Source organism: Pinus tabuliformis, chromosome 3_1, assembly GCF_031772625.1.
Source record: "Pinus tabuliformis cultivar Carrire ecotype Pingquan chromosome 3_1, CPIR1, whole genome shotgun sequence".
Classification (NCBI taxonomy): Eukaryota; Viridiplantae; Streptophyta; class Pinopsida; order Pinales; family Pinaceae; genus Pinus; species Pinus tabuliformis.
The window spans coordinates 984,036,664-984,045,048 of record NC_142301.1 but is presented as its reverse complement, the minus strand read 5'-3'; positions in this window follow the sequence as shown (position 1 = coordinate 984,045,048).

The window sequence follows — 8,385 nt, the reverse complement described above, 5'->3', positions numbered from 1 at the left end:
GACTTGCAGTCTTTCTTCAGGTGTCCTTTCTTCTCGCATTTCTAGCACACTATCCCCAATCTGGACTTGGATCTGCCTTTTCTTGACTTACTGCGATATCTAGGGCTCTTTCCTCTTTCCATTTTTCTTCCCCTAGTCTCTGCAAACAATGCAATACTGGATGTCTCACCAGAACTTTTCTGTCTCATTTCCTCGCTAAGGATTGCACTAACAACATCATCAAACTTTAAAGTACTAGATTCAGAGACAGAGTTACTAATGGCCATAACTAAACCATTCCAACTTTCTGGCAATGAGCACAGAAATAACAGAGCCCTAACTTCATCATCAAAAGTTACCCCTACAGAAGTTAACCGACTGGTAACTGTATTAAATTCATTTAAATGATCAGCAACGGATCCACCTTTTGACATCTTCATATTAAATAAACGCTTCATAAGAAATACCTTATTTGAGGCTGAGGGTTTTTCATATAGTTTGGCCAATGTTGACATTAAACCCTCTGTTTTCATTTCCTTTGAAATATTAAATGCTACCAACACTGCTAGGCATAGCTGTATTGTTCCAAGTGTTTTTCTGTCGAGAATATCCCATTTTGTGTGTGTCATACTCATCGGATTCTTTGCCTTTCTGTTGAATGGTTGGTACAAATCTCTCTAGTACAAATAATCTTCCATCTGCATCTTCCATAGTTGGTAGTTTTGGCCATTAAATTTTTCGACCCTAAACCTACCATCTTATGCCTTTGTTCCCACTCGAACCAGGAACCCTTCTCTCCTGCGAGTCTATCAGCCAAATAGACCTTCGGATCTGATAACAGTTTTTAGAAAATTATATATTACAAAGCAATGGAACACATAAAATATTGCAGATATATAAACAAAGAAAATACATAAAAAAAGAGAGACACAGATATATGTGGTTCACCCTGTTTGGGCTATGTCCACGGAGAAATAGCCAATCCTTCCTTTTATATTATCCAGCAAACAGAAGAGATACAACCTACAACAGGTCCGCTGTAATTCCCTCTTCGCTCTCAATCTCCTCTCTCTTCCTCACTCAGAATACATATATACATAGACGCAATACAATTCCCTCATATACAGCAAGGGGTTGTCTTCTAGGGAAAAGAAACCCTAAATTAAACATAACTTCTAGCATCAGATCTGCTCCTAATGAACGACCCAGATTGATGACAAAATTACAATGTTTTACAAGGAAAATTTACATCTATTTTTAGCTTCAAGGGCATTTCCCCTGATGCCCCGCCCAGCGGGGGGGGCTCCCAAAGGTCGCAGTCGCCCCCTCGGACCCCCCCTGCAATGTATATTTTACAGGCGGCTTTGCTGTCACATTACAAACTGGGTTCCAATGCGATAATACCTTTGAATATAGAAGATAATCAGGCTCCACACCCAACACACAAAACATATATAAATGTAGATATGGGATCCCAAAGTATCCATGAAGATACACCAATATCCCACCTTACTTGGGTTACCTTTTCGAGCACCATAAAAAAATGAGCTTTAGAAAATTAAGGGGAGGAGGGATAGAAGAGGAGGGAACAGAAACTGTAGTAGAGAAGATAAGGGGGAAATATTAATTCCTGAAATAGATAACCAACTATGAAGTAGTAGGACCTCCTCACATAAGGCGTGTTAGTATTCATCTATTGATGTTTTCATGAGAATTGATTGTTTTACATTGTTTTGAACGATGATCCAATGAAATTTGTGAAGGAGGGAGATATTATTGAATATGAGATAATTCATCTCTTTCCAAATATTCGCAAGACACTTAGAAGGGTATTGCAAATGAGGTTCAAGCTAGGATTTTTAAAAGTATGAGCCCTCCACTTGTTAACAATGCAGGGGAGACTTGATAGATCACAATTTTATCTTTCATGCTAGCTTGTAGATGTCTCAATAGATGATTGCAATAGGGAGAAATATTGTGGAAGTGCTCCACATTTCAGCTTCATGAAAGCACAAAGAATGGCAAGAGATGTCCCTATTATTTCATTTTTTAATTTTATTCCAAGTTAAGATTTTCCATTTAACTAGGGGCCATAGGAAGATGTAAATTTTAACCATAGTTTTTTCTAGTAGATGCTACTCAGAATGGAATATTTTAAAAATTATTTGAATCACAATTCCAAGATATAGGCCTCATGGATGGAAGAGAATCCACTTGGTTGGTAACCCCATTCTAGTTATCTACTAAGTTGGATATCTGGATGATTCTTTACTATAGCTTCCACCAAAAGTTTGACCAAACCTCTTGAATTGTGACTTTATTCCACCCTTCATAAGAGTGCATGAAAATGCAACAAATACAACTCGAACTTCAGTCATTGGATGTTAAAGAAAAGGTTTTCATTGAATTGTTCCAGCAATTCTAAGGTCAATGTTCAAAAATATAATTGTAAACACACTTTCACCATTATCGTCTGTGCTTTGTGTAATAAAAAAAATAGCTCCCTTCTTTACACCCGTCATTGTAAATTCCATTCCATTGAATTTAGTAGTCCCTATGAATCTAGTTTCACTACGAAAAAGGGGAGAAAAAGAAGTTATTTTATTTGCAAGGAAATTCCAAATACATTATCACATTAGTTTAGTGTTTTTCACTTATTAATATGAGTATGCAATTAATGAATGGAAATGTCACTCAAATGAGAGACCATGAAATTAACAAACCTTGGACTTGGTGTGAGATATTTGCCTTATACCCTCATTTTCTTCGATGTTTCTCCTATGATATGGTGACACATGTATCCATTTATTGATCCAAGGTATAGTGGCCATCATTCCCCTCCAAATGTTCAATCCTGCAATGTGTTTCAGTGGTATAAAGGACTAGATCCAATCCTGAACAAGTTGGTTGTGCAAGTATTTGTCCAAAATTATGTTGCTCCAAATATTGTCCCTTGTGATTACCTGCCATGCACTTTTCATGGCCAATGCAAGACTGAACCAATGGAGGTTCTTGAATCCCCAACCACCATGGTGCTTTGGTTGGGAAATAATTTCCCACTTGACCAAATGATGATATGTGCAACTGATTTTGTCATTCCATAAGAAATTACTCATACATTGTCGAATCTTGTGAATAGTATACTTTGCAATATTTGGAAGAGAAAACCAATACATGGGGATTCTTATCCAAAATGGATTTAATTAGTCATTATGCCACCAACTGAAAGCCATCTATAGCACCAGTTGTTAACTTTGCCTTCAATCTGCTTTATTAACTAGTTCCAATCCTCCACATGATAGTAGTTTGGCTTGAGAAAAAAGTCCAAGTATAGAAGACCATGATCCCAAGGAGTCATCTTATATGGTAGCATTGATTCAATATTCTGGATAGTCTACTTAGGGACATTATTATAAAATAAAGTAGGCTTATGTTGACTGATCAACATCCCTGAGGATGAACAATAGAGTAAGAAAATGCTTCTAAATATTTTCCATTAGTGATTTTGAGATTTTAGATAAGCCAAACCCTTTATATTATTAGAATTGGCCATTTTTGCGAGAATTTGGTATGCTTAACATATTGTTTTGAGGAAGTTGTCCTGGAAATTTGAATTCAAAGATAGTTAGGATATCTTCCTAATTCTATCAAAAAATTTCTCTATGAAGGGGTTGCGACTCAATTAGACTATGGAATAGGTTGAAGGGTTCTTAGTTGAAAAGATAACTTGAAAATCACTCTCAATGCTTTATATCTATGGAAACACTACTATGTTGGAGTTTTGTAAGTTATTATTCTAAAATGTCGTCTCCTTAATATACAACTATAGAGGTGAGTAGACCTATTTGGAAGGATTAGAAATAGTATATGACAAGCACTTCTTTGCTATGAAACCAACAAACTACATCAAGGGATATGAGTTACCTCTTAGATAGTAGGAAGGCTTAGCTAGAACCAAACAATTCAAGAAAAGGGTAATAGATGGCTAAAACAATGTCAAACCATATTGAAATCAAAAACATCTTTCAAGTCCCAAGTTTTAGGCTAGTTCGTAATCAATCATTCCCTTATTGTCAATGCAATTCATAAAATTTTAAAATAGGGTTAAGCAATGGTTTTCTTACATTTCAAACAAAAGAAATAGTGAAACATGTCTTTCACAGTTGTAGATTTTGTTGAGTGTTGTAGGCATGGACCACTTTAGAATAAGCAAACTTCATGCTTGGTCAACTCAGCTATAATGCGATAATTTCAAGGGTTTTCTTACGTTTCAAATAGAGGAAACATTGAAACATGTATTTTACATTTGTAGAGTTGTTGGGTGTTGTAGGTATGGACCACTTTAGCATAAGAAAAATGCATGGTTGACCAACTCAACTTGAAAGTGACAATTTCAGGAGGTTTATGCATTGTCAAACAACGTGGCAAGGAAATATAAAGCACTATTTTTCTAACAGGTATCACTTTTCTATGGAGAAGGTAATGTATGGAATATTTTAATGTTGCATCAACCAACCTTTACCTTGTAGAGTTGACAAAGTCTAAAGTTGGTCCATCTACAAAAGTTGCAACCAAAATGAGTTTGTATAGAAATAATATGGATTCTATGGAGTTTGGTAGCAAGGTAGATATGTTGGCCATGCTTACATATATATATATAGAGAGAGAGAGAGAGAGAGAGAGAAAATAACAATATCCCCTTGCTAATTAATGATTTCATTAGTTTAATTATATTGTTCTTTATTGCAAGAAAGCATTTACAATTATCATAATTATTAGAGTTGATGAGTTCAATTTGAACCCACTAGTTAAAAAAAAAAATCCATTTTGGCAAAAAAATGTTCTAAACCAACTCACAGAACTCGTTGGTTGTATACAAACTCTGACTTGTGTGCCAAGTTTTCCACCAAGAATGGGTGTAGACCCTAAACCCTAGGCTTACTCTATTTAAAGACATCATCCATCCCTCCTCCAGATCTACCTCTCTTTTATAATTAAGCATGTATTATCATATTAAGAATTTGGAAGTGTAGCATAGAACACTGATTTTGAGTAATGTTGGCCATGATTAGTGTTCATTTTGGTGGATAAATTTATCTACTTTAACAGTTTACATTTTTTCTACAATCTTGGAAGAGATTTGATAGTGGATTCTTATGCCCATTTAAATATATCTAAAAAAAATTATAACCCTCATCTCTTATACTATATCTTTGTCAGGTTATTTGTGACCAACCCTCACATCTCACAATATATGCAGATATTTTGGTAGTCACAGTCATCGGGAAGGAATATGGATGTTGACATAGTCAAGGTATATGAATGTATATAATGTAAATAACACCTTACACTATGTGGTAAATGTAAATATTTATTTTAGTAATTTGATATGTGTGTTGATATATCTACCTTAGGAATTACATACATTAATGGCAGACATCTTTAATTGCAATAGTGGGAATTCATAATTCTCTCTAAATTGATAGAAAATGTGAGTGACTCTAGCACAACATATATATATGCACCTTTTGAAATGTATTATGGTACCCTGAAGTTCATTTATGGTTACGAAATATGAAACAACCACCCTTGTCATCACAATTTATCATTCACCACTTAAGCAACAATAATTATTTTGTGTGAATCCAATGTCAACAATCAACATCACTTCAATCATTCTCAACAACATAGAAACAACATAGCATCAACTTTCATTTGGTATGGTTTAGGGCACATATGTTTCAAATCCCCTCTCTAATGAGTACCAATCTTAGTTCTTACTAAGACATATGGTGGTAAAAAGGAAATTAGAAGTTATTTAACCGAATGTATGGGAAACAATTAAGGAAAATGATGATAATGTGGTTTCCTAAGTTTTTGTTTGGATTACTGACATCATACCTAGATATCACTTATACCCACTATCCCTTTAAACAAGAGGGGGAGAAGGCATTCAAGGGGAGGAGGCCTTGGAACGAAGATGAGGAGGTAGTCGACTGAGATGAAGGGGTAGTCAACTAGACAATGCGAAATAGGGAGGACTTAGAGAGATACTTGGAGAGAGGGATATTTTGCAGAGTGATATTTTGCAAAATTAGAGCACATGGAGAAAGGGAGAAGGGCCATGCCTGGTAGGATTGAGAAAGAGACCTATAAAGGTTGCAGATAGAAAACACATGCCAAGGATGGAGAAGGGCTATATGGAAGAAAAATCGAGGAGACTGGGAAAGGGCCTAACTAACTAGAGGTAAGGGGCAACTATAGAAAAGGGAAACATGTGACGACAAGGGGGATAGTGAAGAGAAAGAATCAATAGGAAGAGAATGGTTTGGAAGACAAAGAGGATTTCAATAGTTGTTAGAAACCGAGGTATGGATCTAGAAGACCAGGGGTGAAAGCACAGGGTTTGGCTTGGTTAAAAAGGCATCGGAAAGGATATAACTAAATCAGTAGCATCACATGTTAGTACCATAAAGCTATAGATGATTAATTTTTCCTCAATAAACTCTTATAATCTTTATTGGTATGTTTGATATTGAATAGAAGGATTTAGTATCACTGAGTATTTTTTATATGAGAATTTCTTGATGACTATGTGCCTATAGTCATTGCATGTGCCTAGAATTATTGTCTGCATTTTCATTTAGAATTTTTACTATGAAGTTTCATAGATGGTCAGTGCATAATACTCGTATTTTTTGCAAATGTGTTAGCATGTCAAATATAGGGTCACATATGTAGTTTACATCTATAGTTTTAAGCCAGAGTACAAAATCGAGATAGAATCATTTCGGTCCAAGTTCATTGACCCTTTTGTTAACTTTGTCACTACGTCTCTAGGAATCCTCCTTGATCAACATGCAAGAACTATGTGACAAGCCTGTAAGAACTATGTGATGAAATCACTTTATACTGATCAATTGGAAGAAATTAATGACGTAAGCTGAGGGTGGGGACAAGTATTTTGAATCCTGGAATAGAGTTAGGGTGGAGATCCATGTCTCTGGAATCCCCATGCCTAATTGGTGGAGGCATTGATCTCTGGAGCCCCTTTCTAATCTAAGGGTCGAGAAATTGACCTCTAGAGTCCCTGATTATACATTAGGTGGAGATATACATCCCTAGAACCCCTTACCAACTATGAGTGGGGATATGCCTAAAGGGTGGGGGCATTAATTTGTGGAGCCCATTTCTAAGCAAAGGGTGGAGATATTGACTTTTGGAGTCGCTAGCTATACTCTTGGCTATACATTGGGTGGTACACATCCCTGGAATCCCTTACCAATTATGGGTGGGGATATATATATATATATATATCCTTGGAGTCCCATAGAGTTCTCTGGAAATTTTTGTGTTCTAGTAGGGTGGAGGTGGGACAACCTCTCGAATACCTAACCTAAATATTAGGACTAGTTTCACATTAGAGGGTGACACTTGCGCACAAGAAGATGTCAATGGTTTGCAGGTGATTAGGAAACCTGTCCCTATTCCCATTTTGAGGTGTTTCAATGTCAAAGGTGGTAGAACAACATGACAAACTCTATGGTGGGTGTAACTACAGTCCTTAACTATTGCCCATAATGAGGAACCATGCTTCCTACCTACCAAACTATTTGATAAACAAGAATACTATGGTATGCCATGACCACATACAACAATCTCATCTAGTAAGATAAATCAGAATCATAAAGAGATGGTGTTTGATAATACCTAGATGTGTAACTATACCTAGATAGCTATTCTGTTATTCTTATATGCTTATGTATGGACCCTAGGTGAAGAAGGGTCAATCCTTAATGGATACAACCCAGGATTTTTTTTCCTTGCAATTATAATTCAGACACCTTATGGTCATTAACTGTACATACCATTGACACCTCATGAGGTTTAGCAGCACAAGGTATCCTACGCCCATTTTTTCACATTGGCTTCTTGATGCACTTTTCGAGGAAAAGATTGATGGACATTTCTCATCATAACATTGTTCTTCCCATATTTCCATTCTCCAACCCGGATGGGTGCCTCTGCCTCCTAAAGTGTTTTATACAATGGTGTTTCACATTAATTAACTAAGATATTTGATAGGGAGAAAATGACCAATTTCTTAGGAAATTACCCATCATTTTCACAAAGGACTGTAGGATGTTGTGTTGTGGCTCATTTTTTGATTTGGATTTAAATGAGGGCATGAATTCCTAAGTATATTAAAAATTATCTCATAAATTCCTTAAGATATGAGACTCAGATACATGTAGTTTTCAAGTGTTATAGGCATACTAATGTGGCATTTCAGATTTTGATTTTACTTGTAGTAATTGTGCTTTGATACTGTGAATGACTCAAGGTGTATTAGGGTAGGAAATTGACACAACAAAGTTTGTGAATGGCATTGTTCATTGTTGCATG